At 42.7% G+C, this 23,473-nt stretch overlaps 1 protein-coding gene across 1 annotated transcript in view; it reads right to left on the reverse strand.

Moving 5' to 3' along the window:
* LOC309393801 (uncharacterized protein) overlaps window positions 1-23,473 on the reverse strand; it is a gene marked incomplete at both ends in the record, with an annotated part of 310,121 nt that overhangs the window by 79,145 nt on the left and 207,503 nt on the right. The gene's annotated exons all lie outside the window — the stretch shown is intronic.

Below are 23,473 nucleotides of genomic sequence, written 5' to 3' on the forward strand. Positions count from 1 at the left end.
ACAAAATGAAATTCAATGCTGAAAACAGTAAGGCTCTACATTTATGGAAGAAAAATAAAATGCACAGGTAAAGATCGATTGATTACGATCTTTAAAGCGCTCCATGGCTCAGGACCTAGTTACCTCCGGGACCGTATTCTGCCCCATACATCCCTACGACCTATTCGCTCGCACAGAGAGGGACTTCTCCAGGTGCCGTCCACTAGACAATGTCATGGGGCGGCGCCTAGGAGCAGAGCCTTCTCTGTGGCGGGCCCAGCCCTGTGGAATGACCTCCCCCCGGATATTAGGACCACTACAGACCTCCGCTCCTTCCGTGTTAAGCTCAAGACCCACCTTTTTCAAATATCTGGCCTGGCCCAACCATAACTTCGTTACGCTCCTGAGGGGTTTTTAATTCAGCAATTTTATTTAGGGGATTTTAAACTGTGTTTTAACTGTGTTTTTAGCTGTGTTTATTGTCTTTCACTTGCAGGTCTACTCTCCTCCATGCACAAATGTAATTGTCCTTGTTTTTTCGTATGTATGTGTGTCCTATGTGTATTTTATCTTTCGACTGTACGCCGCCCCGAGTCCTTCGGGAGAGGGTTGCGGCTAATCAAATAAAATTTGATTTGATTTGATTTGATATGTGCTATCTTGCTCAATAGTAGTAACTGTAAGAGGGATCTTGGAGTCCTAGTGGACAACCATTTAAATATAGCCAATAGACCTATTTCACTACTAAATGTAGATTATAAAATATTTGCATCAATGATAGCAGAAAGAATGAAGGAACTTTTAAATGAACTTATACATATAGACCAAAATGGATTTCTCCCTAAGAGACAGATCAGAGACAATATGCAAATTGTATTGAACACGCTAGAGTACTATGAAGCCCACCCAGAGAAGCAAATGGCACTGTTATTTCTGGAACAAAGATTCTGGTGAAAGATATGACAGAAAAACAGAAAAGAGAGTTGATGGGGAAACTGGTCATACAGATGGTGAAAAAAGTGAAATATTTGGGCATTCAATTGACATCAAGATGTGTAAAGGAGGATAACTATTATAAGGTGAGAAAACTAATAGAAATAGATCTAGAAAGATGGAAAAACCTGCAATTAACACTGATGGGAAGAATAGCAGAATATGAATATATTACCAAGACTGCTATACTTATTTCAAACAATACCGATAAAACTAGAGAAAAAAGTACTTTGAAAGCATGAATAAAATAGTGGGGAAATATATATAGCATGGGGGAAAAGCAAGAATTAATATAAAAATATTGCAAGATGCAAGAGTTTGAGGTGGATTCAAATTACCAAATTGGGAATTGCATTATCAATATGCGGGATTAGCTTGGATGGAAGGCCATGATTTGCAATTAGGTTGGCATGCTTTTTTGTGGTAAAAGTGAGGCACATGGTTATTTTCAAAGACATTATGTAAGGAATGGATTGTTAACAATATGGGAAAGAGTGAAAGGGGAAACTATTTAGAAATACCAATGTGGCTTTCAACGATGGAAGCACTGACACATCCAAATATTATGCTTTGTTGGTCAGTTCATGCAGGAGAAAGATAAACTGCATTTTCAAACCGTCTCTGTGTTTGGCTGTTTTCCTTAACCCTTTGGAACCTGTCAATATCATCTTAAAAACTTCCAGTGTTGGAGCATTCACAGCTTTTGGAGTTAAATAATTGTTCTAACTGTCAGGAAATTTCTCCTTAGTTCTAAGTTGCTTCTCTCCTTGATTAGTTTCCACCCATTGTTTCTTCTTCTGCCCTCAGGTGCCTTGGAGAATAGCTTGACTCCCTCTTCTTTGGGGCAACCCCTGAGATATTGGAAGACTGCTATCATGTCTCCCCTGGTCCTTCTTTCTCTTAAGCTAGACATCCCCAGTTCCTGCAACCGTTCTTCATATGTTTTAGCCTCCAGTCCCCTAATCCTCTTTGTTGCTCTTCTCTGCGCTTTTTCTAGAGTCTCCACATCTTTTTTAGTTCCTTCACCATAGCTGTGGCCACTTTTCTAGCTCAATTGTGTAATCAAAATTCCTTGCCCAGGTTACCATTGTTTCTTTAACCACTTCTTCTAACCTAGTTCTTAGTAGGTAACTTTATAGTTCCTTAATTATTTTTTCTTCTGTTCCCATAAGTATCTTATCCAACCCCGAACTTCCTAAGTTAAAACTGTATTCCCTTTTATCTTTTTCAAATCTTGATTGTATTTGCAATAGTGCAAAACATCCTATATTAATCTGTTGTTTTTCTAATTCTTGTTTTGGTTTTAGTTCCCCCTTTTCTGTTAAGATATCTTTGTATCTATTGATATTTTCCATACTACTAATATTTGGATTTTGCAGTATCCTACCCCTGCCACGTCCACCAAGCCACGCCCACAGAACTGTAGTAATTTTTTTTATTTTCACCACTGAGTGGTCCCCAATCTTTTTGGAACCTGGGACCAGTTTGAAGATAATATTTCCATGAACCAGAGAAGGGGGGGTGCTATCACATGCAACCTAGATCCCATGCATGTGTAGATAAAGATACATTGATTGCCCAATGCTTCTGCAGACCCGTTCCCAACAGACTGTGGAAAGGTACTGGTTTGTGGACCAGAGGTTGGGAACTCTTGCCATAGGGGAAGAGGGACTGCTTAAAATGTAGAAGGATACTACAAACGCACAGACAAACATGCAAACACACCCACATACACAAATGTACACAAATGTACGCACACACACATACACACACAGAAACATTTCACCATTAGGTATTGAAAACAAAATTACCATGAAAGGGATTACAAAAAATCAAGTTGTCAACTGACAAATTGAAAAAGGAAAAACCAAACGACTATGCAAATAAAAAAAAACTGCAAAAGGCAAGTCCCAACTAACTTTAAAAAAGAGGAGGAATTCATAAAATCGTGCAAATTTTGCTTCCGTATGCAAATCCTTTGGAATAGCCTTGCACTGATTTGCTCACCTCCTACTCACTTTAATATCTATTAAGTGCTTAGTGAAAAAGGAGTCATGTCTAAATCAGGGGTCGACAACCTTAAACACTCAAAGAGCCACAAAGGTCCTAACCGGAAGCCCCCCGTTCAATTTTGGAGCTGACCGGAAATCCGGTTCCTCCACCATAGAGTCTCCTCCTAGTGCAGTGTCCTTTTTCCTCTACCTGTCCTAACTGAAAGCCCTCTCAATTGTGGAGCTGACCACCCCTTGCTATATAGAATCTCCTCCTGGCATGCCCTCCCCTCCCCCCCAAACTGGAAGCTCCTCTCAAAATTGTGGTGCCAACCGGCGACAGTGAGCCACAGCAGAGGATGAAAGAGCCACCTGCGGCTCCAGAGTTGCGGATTGCTGACCCCTGGTCTATATCAATGTATAAATGGAATGGAGCAGATAGAAAACCTTGGAGATGTACAATAATTTGGTGTAGAGTAGAGTAAGTAAGCAGTATTTCTTTTGCCTACAAATCATTTTGTTACTATGCCTTCCCCAGTGCTATGAATAATATTATCACAAATTATAACATTGTGATGGTAATTTATGTACAATTTCTTACTACTTGCACTTACCCCTTCCTTTCCCAAGAGGAGACATGAAATGATCGCTTGGTCGGTCAGAAAATCCATCTGAGAAGCCGGTCATTCCTTCTTTCACAGTTTTGAATCCAGATAGCACTGTTAGACGTTGAAATCCAGCCCACATGGTGTATATATTTCCATATCGCTTTACAGGCTGCCGAGTGAATCAATGTTGAGCAAGGTTATAATCAAATGAAACAGATCATTTGCAAATAATATGCCACCTACAGTCTTTCCTAAATTCTTAGATCTAAGACATCTGGAAATCGAGTCTTGGCAAATGGGCTTCTTTTCTTGTTGGTTCAAAACATTTTACTGCTCATCCTAGTAGCTTCTTCAGTCTGAGCAAGTTGGTTAGGGGACCCCATAGATGTCCTCTAGAGAAGTTTCCTTTCTCACCTAATCTGGATAGGCTCATTAGGCCAGTAGGCAGAGAGTCTTTGGGATGTGAATCAGTGGTGGGTTCCAGATCCAGTTGGAACGGGCCTGGCATCACCCACATTGACGCATGTGGTGTGCGCACAATGCGCGCATGCGTTTTAGCTGCAAACGATGCTTCTGCATGCCTCCGCGACGCTCCAGCTGCTCGCCATGCGTGTGCATGGAAGCGCCGAAAGCTTTAAAACATGGTAAGGAGCTCGGGTGGGTGGGTGGGCCCTCCGGAGCACCGTACCAGAACGGTATCCGTACCGGGGCATACCACCTGCAGCCTACCATTGATGTGAATATTCCAACTCCTAAATCCTTTATTGTAGGAGGGTCCTTAAGTCTGGCTTCCCTGGGAACCTGTGAAGCGATCTGAATCTTCCTGGGACTGATGAAAGAACAGCAATACTGAAGTATTTGTTCTTCATTTGATGGGCTGCAACCTCAATTAAGATTGGCCACAAGAGGAATGCAACCTTCATTGGGTAAGCTGTTTAAGAAACTTGAACAACTTCCTTGAGATAGATGAGTCATTCAGATACTATGGAGAAGAACCTTGTTAGCCAATAGTATCCACAAACAGAAAGAGTCTGATATCATCCATTGAGACCAGTAATGGTATCCTCTTTTCTTCACTATTGGTTCAGTAATGGAGCATGCACAGGGACTGGAGGACTCTTCTTGTGAAATATCTCTGGACTCCCTCCATTGTGTTAATGTCCAATATGCAATGTGGGTTCCAAACAGATGAGCTGTATTTGAGAATTGGTCTAGCAAATGTTTTGTACGCTCTGGTTAGTAGTACAGTGTTACCAGAGAAGAAGCTACGCAGGATTAGGTTAGCAACTCTTAGTGCCTTTTTGGCAATGTTGTTACAGTGGGCTTTGGCCCTTGGATCATTAGAGATGAGTACTCCAAGGTCCTTGACAGGGTGGGGGTCATCTACGAGGTTGCATCCGGCCAGCTTATATTTGGTGTTCTGATATTTTTTTGCCGATGTGTAAGACAGAGCGTTTGTTGGTTGAGATTTGAAATTGCCAATTGTTTGACCATTCAGACACATAGTCAAGGTCATCAGCAAAGACAACGCAGTTGCTTATAATATGATCGCAACAGTCATTTATGTAAAGTATAAAGAGTGTTGGTCCTAAAATGCTGCCTTGGGGAACTGCTCTTAACAGGTGTAGGATTTGATAGGGCATTCCTATCTTGACCACTTGTTGCCTGTTTGACAGGAACGCAGTTATCCAATTATGCACAGGTCCAGAAATGCCATAAGATTTTAGTTTTAGAAGTAGTTTGTCGTGTACCACTGAATCAAAGGCTTTACAGAAGTCTCTGTAAATTGCATTTATTGCTTTGCCTTGGTCAAATTGTGCAGTCCATATCTTTTTTGCAGTGTAGGAGTTGCAGATTACAGGACAATTTTTTTTCTGAAACCAAATTGCTTGTTAGAGAGAAGGTTGTTTGTCTCTAAGTGGAGAGTAATGGATTGGTTGTATGATTGATTCCATGACTTTGCAGGTGACGTAACATAACAAGATTGGTCTAATTTTCAACCAGGCTGGGGTCTCCCTTTTTGAAGATAGGGATGACCATAGATTGGGCAAGGACCTGGTCCTGAAAGATTTTTCAAAGATTATACTTAGAGGTTCTGCTTTGGCAGTGGAAAGCTTTTTTAAGAAATAGGCACATAGTCCATCAGGTCCAATAGATAGAGATGGTTTTAGGCTGTACAGTGCCTTTTCTTTTTCTTTTTATTAAATTTTTTAAAATAAATTTTACAATTATCACCCCCCCTTACCCTTCCCTCTTCCCCCCTCCCTCCCCCCGACCTCCCAGAGCGAAATACAGGGTATAAACATTTAACAACCATATGCTAACATAAGCTAACTAATTTTAACATGTTACTATTCTTATGCTTTAACTCCCCCTTTATTAAACTAGCTTTGAATAAATTGTAATGTTCTTTATGCCTTCATTCATAAGCTAACTGAAGTTTTTTAGTCCGGTATTTGTTTTGAATACAATCAATCCATCTTGTCCTGTCCAGCTTGTACTTCTCATCCGAATGATCCTTCAAATACGCTGAAATTTTGGCCACCTCTGCTATGTTTACTACTTTTAACGTCCATTCTTGGATAGTAGGCAACTCTACTATCTAAAGGCTGTACAGTGCCTTTTCAACATTTTCTTCTGTAAAATAAATATGCATTAGATCGTTGCGATTAACTGTGGTATGGCTGGGACATGAGCCATGGCTGTTTAAAAAGACTGAGCCGAAGAATGCGTTACAGGTTGGCTTTAACGGTTTCATCATTACAGTCTTTACCATTGGGTCCTTTTAGGGGTGGGGTGGATCTCAAGTCTTTTAAGTTTGTTGTTTACAAAATTATAGAAGGCATGGATGGATTTAGTGTGCAGAAGAGTTCTTTTACATCTGACTTTTTTGATGAAATAGTGGAACCCAGAAGAAGAATATAGAAATTATTATTTAGGAAAGTGTTGTTTCAACTTGATTTAGCACACAATTATGATGGTATCTATTGGAGGGTTATTACTAAAGTATGATAATTCCACCAATAGTGGTGCCCAACTCAATAATGGTGCCCTTTAAAGTATTTCTTCAAAGTTATTTCTGAACACTAAAATTGAGGTATTTTACACTGCTAAAACCTTATTGCAGGATAACCTGCCAGAAGTAGACAGGTCGTTCAGTTAAACTTTATATTTTAATTTAATTTAATTTAATTAGCACTTCTAGACCGCCCCCTCTCCCAAAAGGGACTCGGGGCGGTGTACAGTCAATATCAAAAACATCATACATAATAACAATTAAAAATTATTAAATGGATAAATACATAAATAAGAGGAGGATAAAATAGACAGAACTGTAATTGCTAAATAAATAATTTAAAATATACAAAATTTAAAACCCCAGTGTCCTATAAAATTAAGTCCCCTAAAAAACCAGTAGGAAATATATATGCCAGGAGGTAGACGTTAAGAATTATGCCAGGCCAGCCAGTCGGAACAGGTGTGTCTTCAGTTTCTGCCGGAAGGAGCGGAAGTCAGTGGTGGTTCTAATGTCGGGGGGGAGGTCATTCCAGAGGGTTGGGCCCATCACAGAGAAGGCCCTACTCCTTGGTGTCACCCGTTGGCATTGCCTAGTGGACGGCACCAGGAGAAGCCCCTCCCTGTGAGAGCGAATTGGCCGCAGGGATGTATGTGGGAGGATGCGATCCCGCAGGTAACTAGGCCCTATGCCATGGAGCGCTTTAAAGATGGTGGTCAAAACCTTGAAACGCACCCGAAAGACCACAGGTAGCCAGTGCAGCTGGCGCAGGAGCGGTGTTACATGGGTGTACCTAGTACTCCCCATGACTGCCCGCGCGGCTGCGTTCTGGACTAGCTGCAGTCTTCGTGCGCGTCCCAAGGGAAGCCCCATGTAGAGAGCATTACAGTAGTCCAGGCAAGACGTCACCAACGCATGCGTAGGGCATCTCGGTCCAGAAGGGGGCGCAATTGGCGCACCAGGCGGACCTGGTGGAACGCCCCCCTAGCCACGGCTGCCACATGGTCGTCCATTGACAGCCGGGCATCTAGGAGGACGCCCAAATTGCGCGCCCGTTCCACAGGGGGCAGTTGTTCGCCCCCTATGGCCAGCGTTGGAGTCAGCTGACTGAACCGAGGTGCCGGTAGCCACAGCCACTCAGTCTTGGAGGGGTTGAGTTTGAGTCTGTTGTCCCCCATCCAGACCCCGACGGCTTCCAAACACCGGGACATCACTTCGACAGCCTCGCTGGGGTGATTTGGGGTTGAAACGTACAGCTGAGTATCATCAGCGTACAGATGGTATTCAACCCCAAAACCATGGATGATCTCTCCCAGCGGCTTCACATATGTGTTGAACAGGAGGGGCGAGAGGACCGACCCCTGTGGCACCCCACAAGTGAGTGACCTCAGGGTCGACCTCTGCCCCCCTGTCAACACACATTGCGACCGGTCAGAGAGGTAGGAGCCGAACCACCGTAAAACGGTGCCTCCGACTCCCATCCCCTCCAGCCGGCGCAATAGGATACCATGGTCGATGGTATCAAAAGCCGCTGAGAGGTCTAATAGGACCAGGATAGAGGAACAACCTCTATCTCTGGCCCTCCAGAGATCATCAACCAGCGCGACCAAGGCTGTCTCTGTGCTGTGCCCGGGTCGGAAGACGGACTGGCGTGGGTCTAGATATTCGGATTCGTCAAGGTGTCGTGGAAATTGCTGTGCCACCACATTCTCAACAACCTTCACTAAAAAGGGAAGGTTGGAGACTGGACGATAATTAGCCAGCTCCATTGGGTCCAGTGAAGGCCTCTTGAGCAAGGGCCTCACCACCACCTCTTTCAGGGCAGTTGGTAGGAAGCCCTCACCCAATGAGGCGTTCACCAGGCCCAGAAGCCAGCCTCGTGTCACCTCCCATGATGCCAGTACCAGCTAGGAGGGACACGGGTCCATTGAACATGTGGTGGGTCGCAGCCGTCCACGCAACCTGTCCAAATCCGCGGGGGCAACAGAGTCAAACTCCTCCCAGAATGGTCTCACAAGACTCACTGTTGACGGCTCGTCCGGCCCACTGGAGGGGGCCCATCCGCTCCGGATCTGAGCGACTTTGTCCTGCAGATATTCCCCAAACTCCTCTGCTCTACCCTGCAAGGGTGCCCCCCGCGTCCCCTGTGACAGGAGAGAGCGGGTCACCCTAAACAGGGCAGCAGGGCGGTTATCCGCGGACGCAATAAGAGCGGCACAATGTCTATGTTTGGCCGCTCTCAATGCCACAAGGTAGGTCCGTAAATAGGCTCTTACCTGTGTTCGATCAGACTCGGAGCGTGAGGATCTCCACCTGCTCTCTAGACGTCTCCTATGGCGCTTCATCACCCTTAGCTCCTCGGTATACCAAGGAGCTCGGGTGGATCGCTGCCGCAGGAGAGGTCGCAAAGGCGCAACCCGGTCCAAGGCCCCAGCCACCGCCGTATTCCAGGTGGCCACTAGGTCCTCCGACCGAGCGCGGGTGAGGGCTACAGGTAGTGGCCCAAGTTCCGTCTGGAACCTATCCGGTTCCATCAGGTGCTTGGGGCGGTACCAGCTTGGACAGGCTGGCTCCGCCTCCTCGCGGTGGGGGGTAGCGGCAGGGAAGTCGAGCCGGAGACATGAGTGATCTGACCATGACAGGGGAGTAATGACTAAGTCCCCTATTCCCAGATCACTCATCCACTGTTCAGATACAAAAATAAGGTCCAGTGTGTGACCGCTCTCGTGTGTGGGGCCCTGAATTAATTGGGTCAGGCCCATGGCTGTCATGGAAGCCATGAACTCCCGAGCCACCTCAGATGCTGCTCCCGTCGACGGCAGGTTGAAGTCCCCCATGACCAAAAGCCTGGGGATCTCGACCGCCGTCTCTGAGATCAGCTCGAAGAGCTCGGGCAGGGCCGCTGATGTATAGCGAGGAGCCAAGTATACAATCAGCAGGCCCAACTGCCTCCCTGGGCCCCATTTCACACCTAGGGATTCACAACCGGGTATCTGAGGAACAGTGAACTCTCTCGGTTCCAGACCATCCCGTATAACTACCGCCACCCCACCACCCTTACCCAGGGCCCGAGGCTGATGGAATGCACGGAAACCCGGTGGGCACATTTCCACGAGGGGTAAACCACCCTCGTGGCCCAACCAGGTCTCCGTTATCCCTGCAAGGTCCAGCTCCCCCTCCGAGATCAACTCGCTAATGAGGGGGGCCTTGTTGGTTACGGACCTTGCATTGCAAAGCATCAGCCGCAGGCCCTGGCTCTGTAGTTCCTGACCACCTAGGCTGCGGGGGTTGGTACAAACGACCGGGCATAGCCAACAGCCACGGTCTCCCAACCGACCTTGTGATCTTCTCTTGTCCTCGCATCCCCCCCTCCCCGCGACCGATGTAATAAAACAACCCTCTACCGGAATAATTTGTTCCCTCTCCCCCCCCCACCCTGCTCACTTCCCTCCTGGACTCACCTGTTCGACTGGCGCTGGCTTCCCTCCCGGCCTGGTTAGCCCACCCCCCCTCCCTGGAACCCCCTAAAAACAATGTAAAACATTTGACTAAAAATCCCCTCAACTTCCGTTTCTTCCACCTCTTCCTTATAAGCATCAGTATCTAGGTCTTACTAGTGTGTATACCATCTTTGTGCATGTGAAGCAACTGCACAAAAACCTGTTCTATTGCTTCATTCTCCAACCACCTACATCTCTGGATCATTATCTAAAACAGCTGTAACTCTGCAAAACTCAGCTCCAGAAAGTTCCTGAAATCATTATAGAATTGCAGAAAAGTGTTGTTTCAACTTGATTTAGCACCCAATTATGATGGTATCTATTGGAGGAATATTACTACAGTACGATAATTCCACGAACACTAGTACCCAACTCAAAAAGTTATTTCTGAACACTAAAATGTAGGTATTTTACACTGCTCAACCTTTTGGTGCCGGATAAGTGGGGAGGTAGTTCAACTGAACTTTATAAGCACCATCAGGTCTTACTATGCTGTGTGTATATCACCTGTCCATCACCTTTCTGCATCTGAAGTGACTGCACAAAAACCTGTTCTATTACTTACTTCCATAGCTACATATCAGCCAATATCTAAAGTAAATGATATTCTTCAGATCCAGAAAGTTTTTGAAATCATTATAGAACTGCAGAATTAGAAGGGGCTATTTAGGCTATCAGGTTTGAACAATTGTCTAATGCAGGAATATAAAATAAAGCATTTTCAACAGAGGGATGTCTAGCCTCATTCGAACAAAAATGAAGAGAAAGCCACCCTCTCTCTAACAAAATGTTTATTGGTAAGACAAATGCTCTGTCTTTCTTACACTTTGGTAAAAAAAAAAATCAGAACACTGTTCTGACCCCCTCCTCTTGTATACCAAGTCACTCCGAAACAAAGTCTCTGCAAGAGGGTTTATTACGTACAGTTTCAACCTTGGCAGCAATCCAGCCTGCCGAGGTCCAGATAACCAAATTGGCAGCAATCCAGGAACAGCGAAACACTTTGGCAGCAATCCAGTCTGCCAAAATCCAGATAGCCCTTTGGGCAGCAATCCAGCCTACTGAGGTCCAAATTCCACCTTGGCAGCAATCCAGCCTGCCAAGGTATTGCCAAGCAATCCAGCCTGCCAACACAGAACTGAGATCTCCAACTCTAATGATCTCCAACTCTAATGATCAGTTGATTCCTGCAAAACAACTGTCAGAAAGTCCCTTCCTTAAATAGCCTTGAGAGGAGCCTGATTACGATCACCTGCATCCAATTATCTCTTGTAAGTGCGTAGCTGGTTTCTACATCTATCAGCTCTACATTGCCGAGCATCCAGAAACCACTCCCTTGTTTCCTCCCCACTGGCCCAAGGGTCAGGCGCCTCCTGGTTGCCAACCAGCCTCTCTGCGCCCTGCTCAGAGTCGGAACCCTGTCCATGGGCCTCCACATCCTCCAGAGCTGACTCATAGGGACCCTCTCTGTTGGAGTCTGATGGCAGCTCCAACGGCTCCTGCTGGGCCACAACAGAACACCAAATAGAAGCTGGGCGGATGCGACCTCGTAGATGACCCCCTCCATCAAGGACCTTGGAGTACTCATCTTTAATGTTCTAAGGGCCAGAGCCCATTGTAACAACATTGCCAAAAAGGCATTAAGAGTTGTTAACCTAATCCTGCGTAGCTTCTTTTCTGGTAACACTGTACAACACAGAGAACAATACAAAATATTCGCTAGACCAATTCTCGAATACAGCTCATCTGTCTGGAACTCACACTGCATATTGGACATTAACACAATTGAGCAAGTCCAGAGATATTTCACGAGAAGTGTCCTCTACTCCTCTGCTCACAACAGAATACCTTATGGCACTAGACTTGAAATTTTGGGCTTAGACAACATAGAACTATGCCATCTTCAGTCTGACCTAAACGTAGAACATAAAATTATCTACTACAATGTTCTACCTGTCAATGACTACTTCAGCTTCAACCACAACAATAGATGAGCAAACAACAGATACAAACTTAACATAAACCGCTCCAAACTCAATTGCAGAAAATATTACTTCAGTAATAGAGTGGTCAATGCCTGGAATGCTCTATCTGACTCTGTGGTTTCTTCCCCAAACCCCCAAAACTTTAATCTTAGACTGTCTACTGTGGGCCTCACCCCATTCCTAAGATGTCTGTAAGGGGCATGCATAAGCGCACCAATGTGCTTACTGTCCCCGTCCTAACAACCCCATTTATTCGTCTCCAGTTCATGCATTCATAATCTTGTTTATACTTATATCTATTATCTTATACATGTTTTGATAAAGCAAATAAAAAAGATTAAACTAGAATCTGCCTTCCAAAAATTAATGTCCATTATTTCACATCCTGCTCTGTGAAAGGTTGGTGAGAAGGCCTTGACTTTAATTCTCTGGTTTGATGAGAAAAATAAGTAATCAAATATCATAAATAGCACTGAATTAATTAAAGTCTAACCATGCAAGAATATTTTGCTAGGTTAATAGATTTGTCTATAGCTATAGTACCAAGAAAATAATTGAGAATTATTTTATATATTGTTGGTTAATTATTTAAGAATGAAATACCTTACGGAAATAATCTTCACGAAGGGAAAACCCGTAAGCCCACAAAGTCCCAATGAGAGGTAGAGCCAAAGGACCAGGAGGCAAATGTCTTCGGGACCAGAGTTGCTTCAAGAAGAGGAGAATGAGCAGAGCAAGCAGCAAAATGAACAGAAATATCCCCGTCGCCATCGTTCTCCTGGCTTGTTCTTTTTCTGTGAGGCTCTCCAGTTGATCTGGAGGTGGTTGTATCCTTTCCTTTGATGTCGTCTGCTTTTCTTCCTCCGTCCATTTACAGGGAAAGAATAACAACATGTCTTTTAATGCTGTGTCTGATTGGTGCTGGTACTTTGTCAAAAGATATTATCACAATAATTGATGTTATCTAGGTCACCTCTGACATGTGCCGTTTAATTTACAGAGAGATTTTTTTAAAATCTCAATTTAAAATCTCATAACTCAATTTGACCCTAGCATGACATTATGCCAGAATTTACTTGAAAATGATGGTGTACCATATGACCATATTAATTTATCTGAATACAAAGAAGAATCAGAGATATTATCTACTCCACCATTATGTCTCATGCAAACCCTAGTTTATGTCTAGTTTAATGAAAAGAAGGACTAGGGAAGACATGACAGCAGTCTTCCAATATCTCAGGGGCTGCCATAAAGAAGAGGGATTCAAGCTATTCTCCAAAGCACCTGAGGGCAGAACAAGAAGCAATGGGTGGAAACTAATCAAGGAGGGAACCAACTTAGAACTGAGGAGAAATTTCCTGACAGAACACTTAAATAACTCCAGAAGGTGTGAATGCCCCAACACTGGAAGATTTTAAGAAGATGTTGGATAACCATTTGTCTGAAGTGGTGTAGGGTTTCCTGCCTAGGCAGGGGGTTGAACTAGAAGACCTCTGAGGTCCCTTCCAACTCTGTTCTTCTATTCTAAACCCTTGAAAGTTCATCACCAGAACATTGTTATGAAACAAAAAACTTTCACTCAACTTTCCCTGCAAATATGAGAACATCTTCATATGGGTGTCATAGTGTTTGAGAACCATCTCTGGATCTGGGCGGTTGATCAGTCTTCTGGAACTAAAACTAATGAATACCATGATCATAATAATTTGGGGCTACATTGTAATAGATCCTGAAGCAACTGTCATTCAAAGCATAAAATGATAGGTAGGAGTCTACAATGCCTACCATGCTCCTTAAAATGCAATCCTTTCTTTGTATAAAAATATTCCCATTACACCTATTTCAAGATAATTTTACACCTATTTCAAGATAATGCTCACTTTTTCATTATTCTAAGCAAGCTGCTGATATCTCTCTTTAGGCTCTAGAAACATACAGCTTTGCACTAGAGCCAACTTGAGAGTTTGGCCTTGACTAAAGCCATGTCAAGGCCAAACTCAATCACTAGGAACATGGTGGCTCAGTGGCTAAGATACTGAACTTATTGATCAGAAAGGTCAGCAGTTCAGCAGTTCAAATCCCTAGCATCACAAGTAAGCACCCGTTATTTGTCCCAGCTTCTGCCAACCTAGCAGTTCGAAAGCATGTAAAGATGCAAGTAGAAAAATAGGAACCACTTTTGGTGGGAAGGTAACAGCATTCTGTGAGCCTTCGGCATTTAGTCATGCCGGCCACATGACCACGGAGACGTCTTTAGACAGTGCTGGCTCTTCGGCTTTGAAACGGAGATAAGAATCTGCCCCTTAGAGTCGGGAACGATTAGTACATATGTGCGAGTGGAACCTTTACATTTACCTTAAAGTCATGCATTCACAAAAAGGTTTTTCCTGAATTTCATTCACATTTTGGGCTAATGCCAACTAATGAGCTACATGAAATACTGAGAAAGTTAATGAATTAGGATTGCATGAACAATAATGCTAATCTACAAAGACATCTGATACACCTTGATGTAAATGAGGATTTCAGTGTAAGAGCAACCAGAAGGAGGATAATCTGGCTATTTTGACATATGAAGAGGGACTGATCTTGCCACACCCAAACCACTGTATTTCCCCTGATGCCATCCGCCGGCCCCCACCCTCTGGCCTCTGCCTCTCAGCAATTTGCCTCCTTGCAGCAAACAGCAAACAGACTGTTTCAGTTTTAACTTCCGCATAACCTGATTATCACAAGCAGCTGATTGTCATTTACAGTAGATCGGCCTCCCAACCATCAGCTGTTTCAGACTGCCATTGCCTATTGCTGCCGCCACATGCCCCATTTTCAGCCTCCCCATCCCATTTCTGGCCTCTGCGCACCCCATTTTTGGGGTCCGCACATCCAATTTTCCACCCATTCCGATTCCTGCCACCCAGAATGGGCAGAAATATGGGACGTGGGGAGGCGGCAACATGCTGTAGCAAACTTTGCAGCCTAAATCAGCTGATCATTGGGAGGCTGATCCAACCGACAATCAGCTGCTTGTGCTAATCAGTCTGTACTGAAACTGAAATTGAAACGGGCTGTTTGCTGCAAGGAGGCAAATTGCTGGGAGACAAAGGCAGATTTTTTTTCTTGTTTTCCTTCCCAAAAGGTAGGTGCGTCTTATACTTTGGAGTGTCTTGTACTCCAAAAAATATGGTATGTACATTATTGGCTTTTCTTTAAACCTTCTAAGTGCGTGCTTCTGCTTATAGGGTCAAGAATCTACATAGAAAGATTATTATGAAGAATAGATTCAGTTCAATCATTCAGTATTTCAAATAATTTCTATGTGTTTTAGAACCTGAGAATGATCCTTGTTCTCATGTCTGTCTCACTTTGGATGGCAGGATGATTGGTCAAGAGGAGCAGAGCTCACATCAGAGTAGCCAAGGTCTGCTCCAACAAATATTGAAAATACACTGAATCAAGTTCTCTTCATTGTAGGTAGAGTTTGGGTCATACCTGCTCTGAAGTTCAAAATGAAAAATGACAATAAATTCTATGTAACCTTTATGTGGTTATTTTTGCCTCCATTTATATGGTGTGTCAATTTTTTCAACTTTCAATTTCCAAACATGTGGAGTGCTCAAAGGTTGTGACATGCCTTGGGGAAGTGGTGGGATTCAAAAAAATTTACTACCGGTTCTGTGGGCGTAGCTTGGTGGGTGTGGCTTGGTGGGCATGGCAGGGGAAGGATACTGTAAAATCTCCATTCTCTCTCCACTCCGGGGAAAGATACTGCAAAATCCCCATTTCCTCCTGATCAGCTGAAACTTGGAAGGCAGAGAATATATAGATGGGGGTGGGGCCAGTCAGAGATGGTATTTACCAGTTCTCTGAACTATCATAATTTCCGCTACCGGTTCTCCAGAACTGGTCAGAACCTGCTGAATACCATCTCTGCCTTGGGGGATTGTAAATATATTTTGGTTACTTTAATATAATTTAGATGTGCTTTGTAAGTAACGACATTAATATCGTAACTTTTTGAGATTCTGTTTGTTTCATTTGTGGCAAGTCATGAGAATAAATATTGTCCTGGTGGTTCTCTAGGAAAATCAAGGCATGGGAGTAATAATTACAGTAAACAGTAGATTCACACTGAGTAAGATACTGTCTTAAAATATCCCAGATTGAAGAGAGTTTTGGCTTTGGATGAACTTGTATGTGTTTGTTTTTATTTTATGATTGGTTACTGAAATAAATATTCACTACAGTGACTAATGTGTACCTACTAGAGTGAATCACAAAAGATTGCAAGCAGGATTACCTGCATGCATTCTATTTTAAAGTTATGCCCAAAGTGATGTCTCTAACTAGGTTTAGGTTTAGGTTTTATTAAATTTATAGACTGCCCCCTCTCCCCGTAGGGACTCGGGGCGGTGTACAGACCGTTCGTGTATAAAACAACAAAACATAAAACATCAGACAAAACAACGCACACATACCGTCTGTATATACAACCCAAACTAATTAAATAATTAAAAACAATTCTAAAACCAGTTTAAAACCCCAAAATTTAAAATTTAGAAAGCCATCCAGGAAGGTCAGTAGTAGATGTTCCCTGTAAGTACAATTATAATTACAATTAGGCCAGGCCGGCTAGTCGAAACAGGTGGGTCTTGAGTTTCTTGCGGAAGGAGCGGAGTTCCGAGGTGGTTTTAATATCGGGGGGGGGGGGGGGAGGTCGTTCCAGAGGGTTGGGCCCATCACAGAGAAGGCCCTATTCCTAGGCACCGCCCACCCACACTGCTTAGCGGAAGGTACCCGGAGGAGTCCCTCTCTGTGAGAGCGGAGAACTACAAGTTTTCCTGGTTGCTATTCCACTCTATGACAATTTATGGAATACATAGAATAATAGATAACTATGAGACATCATCAACCTTTTACTGAACTCATGCAAAGAATTGGGGGACAACTGACACAATACAGACCATCTGCCCATTGATGGAGAAGCAAGTTGAGAGAAAAAAAACACCATAAATGTGGGAGTCACTGAACTAGAAAACTGTTTTACATTTTTACTTATTGTCAATGCTGCGAAAGTATCTGTCCTTTTCCAATCATTTGATTAATCAAAATGCCCTGTTAATTCTTTTCCTTAGAAAACAAGTGATAGGCAAACATGACAGGATGACAAAAAGAAACATTTTTAACTCCCCCTCCCCACCACAAAGAATTTCCCATATCTAACAAAAATATGATACTGAAGAGGTACAATAGAGCTCTTACTTAGAAGCATCCAGAATTTAAAAGGTTAATGGTAAAGCTTCCCCTCGCACATATGTGCTAGTCAGACTCTAGATTCTCATCTCCGTTTCAAAGCTGAAGAGCCAGTGCTGTCTGAAGATGTCTCCGTGGTCACGTGGCTGGCATGACTCAACGCCAAAGTTGCACGGAACACTGTTACCTTCCCACCAAACGTGGTCCCTATTTTTCTACTTGCATTTTTACATGCTTTTGAACTGCTAGGTTGGCAGAAGCTGGGAGAAGTAAAGGGAGCTCACTCCATTACACGATGCTAGGGATTCGGACCGCTGAACTGCTGACCTTTCTGATCAACAAGCTCAGTGTCTTAGCCACTGAGCCACCACGATCCTGTTATCCAAAATTTAGGTTAGGCTTAATTGTTTACATATAGTGAGGAATGTAATAATTCCTTGCCCACATAAATACTTGCTCCAGGTATGATTTAACAGATAGGTTCAATTTATTGGCCAACTAGTTCAATTGGTCAAAACCAGTGCAGCTGTTAATGCACCAGCCTAGAATTGGAGATTCCCTGAGTTCTAGTCCCAACTCAAGCACTTAGTCACAGAGGTGAGGTGACCCTGGACCAGCCGCTCTTTCCCAGCCCTAGAGAGTGTGTAATGGCAAACCACTTCCAAAATCTTCACATGGAAACTGGAAAGACTTGTCCAGTTTTCATCTGGGGTCATGAATAGCTCAAGGACAGATACACCTACGGGGGAGAAGTACAAATACAATACAATACAATAGCAGAGTTGGAAGGGACCTTGGAGGTCTTCTAGTCCAACCCCCTGTCTAGGCAGGAAACCCTATACCGTTTATATTGTATATTAGATGATTCCCAAGGCTTCCTCCATGCCTTACATTCTATGATTCCATGAAAATACTGCTGGAAAACATAGTTGATTTGGGAAGCTTTGTCTCTTTAATGGAAATGATGACTCACCAAATGGAAAACATTACCAGTGAATTTTTATAATCCTTTCAAGGGCTTGAATTATCTCCTGGAAGTGTTCATCTTCTGGATCAAACTGACGTCCAAAACTCAAAGCACGTATGACATTAGAAACGGCATTTAGCACTGAATTTGAAGGGTCAAAGGGCTGCCCTGCAAATGAAGATGTTGTATAATGAATTTTTAAGGAAAGGGGCTTCTATGGGGATGATGAAGGGAATTGGGACTTGTCAATTGTTTTTTTTTTTAAATGTAAAAAAATAAAATACATCTGTTTTTATTTGAAATACTCAAAAATGGAAAAGGCATTTTTCAGCCCTTAAGCCAATGATGACGAACCTTTTCAGCACTGAATGCCCAATCCGGAACATGCATGCATGTGCCAGAACACTGGAATTTTGAAGACCAGCTGGCCGGTATGCAGCCATGGCTAGCAATGCATAGTCAGGTACAGTGGTGGGTTGCAGGCGGTATGCCAGGGAAAGGGCATACCGGAGCCTGCCCGGCGCATCGGGTACCATTCCAGTACGGTGCTCCGGAGGGCCCACCTGCCTGCCCTAGCTCCTTACCTATCCTTTAAGCCGTTGGTGCTTCCGTGCATTTGCATGGCACGTATGGCCCCTGCGCGACACTCCGTTGAGCAGCTGGAGCATCTCAGAGGCTTGTGGAGGCGTCGCAGGCAGATATGATGCATGTGTGCATCACACATGTGTGTGTGCATGCCATGCACATACATGTGGGTGACGCTGGGCCCGTGTCCAACCGTACCGGAACCCACCACTGGTAAGGTGTTTCCTTGATATCTAGTCTACATTTCCTTGATATCTAGTCTAATAGCTATGCGCACTGCTCAAATGGTCTTTGGGTTTCCAGCACTCCGGCACACACAAAGACTATGAAAAGCAGAAGAGCAGCTGGCGATGGCATGTGTGCCCACAGAGAGGGCTCTGTGTGCCACCTCTGGCACACATGCCACAGGTTTGCCATCATGGCCTTAAGCCATTGTCATTATCCCAAATTACAGACCTTTTGTTTGTCTAAAGATCTCCACCAATGTCTGAGCTGCACCTTCCATTTGATGCTCAATGCTTTTCTTCCCCAGGCCCAGCTTCCACAGAGAAGTGATGGTAATGTGTCGCTGCTGTTTCCAGGTGTGCCCATTGGAAAGAATAATTCCTGTGGGCATCAGCAGGTAGAGATAAATGACTCCTGATAACATTCGTGTTCTTTTTAAAAAAAAACCCAGGTCTAGTTGTTGCCAAATATCTCTTTTTGGTGAGAATACCAAATAAATGAACAAACTGTCATAAAAAAGCTTAGCTAGCATGTGGTACCTTGTCATCTTTTCCTGACAGATTTAAGTACGTAGTATAAAAAAGCAAGCATTTTTTTTTATTTTAAAAAAATTCACATTAAGGAACTAGAGATCGATATATTTCAAAGATCAGTTGAAGGTCCAAAGGTACAACATAACTGAGAGAACAAAGTAATAGTTTTAGTGTCAGGACTCCAACGGATGCCCTAATTAACTCATGACGCACAAGCCAAATTTCAAAAGAAATCCAGTTATTTATTAGGAGCATCATGTCAGCACTGTTCCCATTTGAGGTCAATTCTGCAGCACATGAGTTACATGTTCACCTGTGACCATGTTTATCCCCCTCCTCCCAGAGTGTATCATTAATCACATTGTCCAACGAGGCACTTTGACGGGCTGTAAAACCCCCGCCTTTCAGGCCGGCTTCGGTAATCTGAGATCCCTCTTTCAGAAAGGTATGTGTGGGATGTGCTTCTGAACATGGCTGCTGAACTGTCCATGAGTTCTACCCTCTTCCTGCCCATGGCAACTCGAGAGCAGACCATGATTGCTTTGTGAGTTGATATTTAGTATGTGTAAACAAATTAGGGAAATGTCTAAAGAGGGTTATGATATTGTTGATAGTCCTTATGAAATTGATAAATGTCTAGCATCCTTATATTAAAAAAAAGACTCAAAAAAATCTTCTTTACATTGGACCATGTATGGCTGATCTTCAGGATGAAATCTTTGAAAGCAGCGTATCAGAGAAAATACTGCAAAAGCTGACATTGTTAGCTTCATTGCCACATGGTAGAATGAATATTTCCTAGGTTTTATTAATATCACAAGAAAATCAGCTATAGAATTTATGAAGTCAGGCCACTAGGTAGAAAAACTCAGAATGTATTCAGGTTTATTGATCCCCTCTTGAGGGAAATTATTCTTAGAAACGTTCATGAACTGGAAGCAATAAATCAGGAAGATACAGAAGCACAGTTTTATCAAGATATGAGTAACTTGCATGATGAAAAAAGAAGCACTTTCTAAACCCCAAGAAACCAATTGCTTTAATTTGTAATTCGTTATCATTTTAGATCCTTCTTAAATTAATCACATATCGGTTAGGAAATGTTATGACTTTGTTGATAGTCCATGTAAAATGAATAAGGATTGTAACAAGTGAACATGAAAAAGGGGGGAAAATAGATCCAAGAAACTATAGACCTATCCGCCTGACCCCAATACTATGGAAGATTCTGGAAAAGATAATCAAGCAACGAATCAGAGAACACCTAGAAGCAAACAAAGCAATAGCCAAAAGCCAAGTTGGGTTTGTCAAAACAGATCATGCCAGACTAATCTTATTGCATTCTTTGACAAAGTGACAAAATTAGTGGACCAGAGGAATGATGTTAATATAATTTACTTGGACTTCAATAAGGCATTTGATAAAGTAGACCATAAACTAAAATCAGCTGATCGGTGCTTGCATGCATGCTGGAGCTGACGGCTTGCGTGCTGGCAGATATGGCACTATGTGTCACCTGTTGTTCGCCATCATAGGATTCGAAGACTTCCAAGGTCCCTTCCAACCCTGTTATTCTATTCTAAATATTAATTTTGAATATCTATATATCTTTCCATCTATCCATCCATCCACTTATTTATCTATCAACCTATCTATATCTAGCTAGCTAGCCAACTTTCTCTGTATACATTTCTCAGTATAAATTTAGAATTCAGCTTGGCATGAGAATGTTCATATTGGATGTATTCATGAAACAAAATATTTCTTAGGGCAGTGCTCCCCAAACTTTTTGCAGCCCGGGACCAGTTTGAAGATATTTTTTCTATGAACCAGCGAAGGGGGGGTGCTTTCACACACAACCTAGATCACATGCATGTATTAATAAAGGTTCACTTGCTCATCCAATGCTTCTGCAGACCAGTTCCCAACAGACTGCAGAAAGGTACTGGTTTGTGGACCAGAGGTTGGGAACTCTTGCCATAGCGAAGAGGGACTGTTTTAAATGTAGAGGGATACTACAAATGCACACACAAACATGCAAATACACAGAGAGAGAGAGGGGGGGAGAGAGGTAGAGGGAGAGAGAGAAACATTTCAGCATTAGGCATTGAAAACAAAAATGCCATGAAGTTGATTGGAAAAATTCAAGTTATTAACTGACAAATTGAAAATGTAAAAGCCAAATGACTACGCTAATAAAAGACTCCAAGAGGCAGATCACAACTAACTTTAAAAAAGAGGATGAATTCATAAAATTACGCAAATTTTGCTCCTGTATGCAAATCCTTTGCAATAGCCTTGCACTGATTTGCTGACTTCCTACTCACTTTAATATCTATCAAGTGCTTAGTGAAAAAGGAGTAATGTCTAAATCAATGTATAAATGGAATGGAGCAGATAGAAAGCCATGCAGATTTACAATAATTTGGTGTAAAGTAGAGTAAGCAGTATTTCTTTTGCCTATGTATCATTTTGTTACTATGCCTTCCCGCACATTGTGATGGTAATTTATGTACAATTTCTTACTACTTGCACTTACCCCCTCCTTTCTCAAGAGGAGATATGAAATGATCGCCTGGTCAGTCAGAAAATTCATCTGAGAAGTCCATCATTACTTCTTTCACAGTTTTGAATCCAGATAGCACTAGTAGATATTGAGATCCAGATGGTGTATATATTTCCATGTCACTTTACATGCTGCCAAATGAATCAATGTTGAGCAAAGTTATAATCAAATGAAATAGATTGTTTACATCTCAATACATAATCATACACATACTCACTGCAGCCAGGATTGCCTTCGCACGAAACTGGAAAAAAATCAATCCACTTTCAGATGAAACTACAATCAGGAAAATACTTGAATACGCAGAAATGGGTAAAATGACAATAGAACTAAAAGAAAGAGAAGAATCGGACTTCTATAAAGTATGGAATAAAATGTACAAGTGGCTAGAAAACAGAAGCCAAGACAGAAAACAGAGAATACAAATATATGGAGACATAAATAATGAATACTATTATAAGTGTTAATACTATGTTTGTTAAATTATAGGACAAGGTTACAGTGAGAGGAAGGCAATGCAGAAGGGAGAATTATAAAAGCTAAGTAGGAAAGCCGATAGAGAAAGCTGTAAAATTACTGTATATTGTTATGTATGTTCTGTATTTTGTTTTGTCTTATTGTGTGTTTTTTTTCTTTGCTGTGTCTTCCCTATTGTTTTTAAAGATCAAAATATTTAATAAAAATTATCTATTAAAAAAAGAAATAGATTGTTTACAATAAGCCACCTACGGTCTTTCCTAAATTCTTAGATCTAAGACATCTGGAAATCGAGTCTTGGCAAATGGGCTTCTAAAAGTTTGTTGGTTCAAAACATTTTACTGCTTATCCTAATAGCTTCTTCAGTCTGAGCAAGTTGGTTAGGGGACCCCATAGATGTCTCCCAGGCAGGTTTCATTTCTCACATAGGCTCATTAGGCCAGAAGGCAGAGAGTCTTTGGGATGTAAATATTCCAACTCCTAAATCCTTTATTGTAGGTTGGTCCTTAACTTTGGCTTCCTTGGGAACCTGTTTTAAGTTATCTGAATCTTCCTGTGACTGATGAAAAAACAGCAAACTGAAGTATTTGTTCTTCATCTGATGGGCTGCAACCCAGATTAAGATTGGCCACAAGAGCAATGCAATCTTCACTGGGCAATTTGTTTTAAAAAATGATCAACTTCTTTGAGATAGATGACTCATACAAATACTATGGAGGATTACCTTGTTAGCCAATAGTATCCTCAAACAGAAAAAGTCTGGTAACATTCATGCAGACTACAGGATGCCTTACA

The sequence above is a fragment of the Natrix helvetica genome, assembly GCF_964273705.1.
Source record: "Natrix helvetica genome assembly, chromosome: 5".
Taxonomy (NCBI): Eukaryota; Metazoa; Chordata; class Lepidosauria; order Squamata; family Natricidae; genus Natrix; species Natrix helvetica.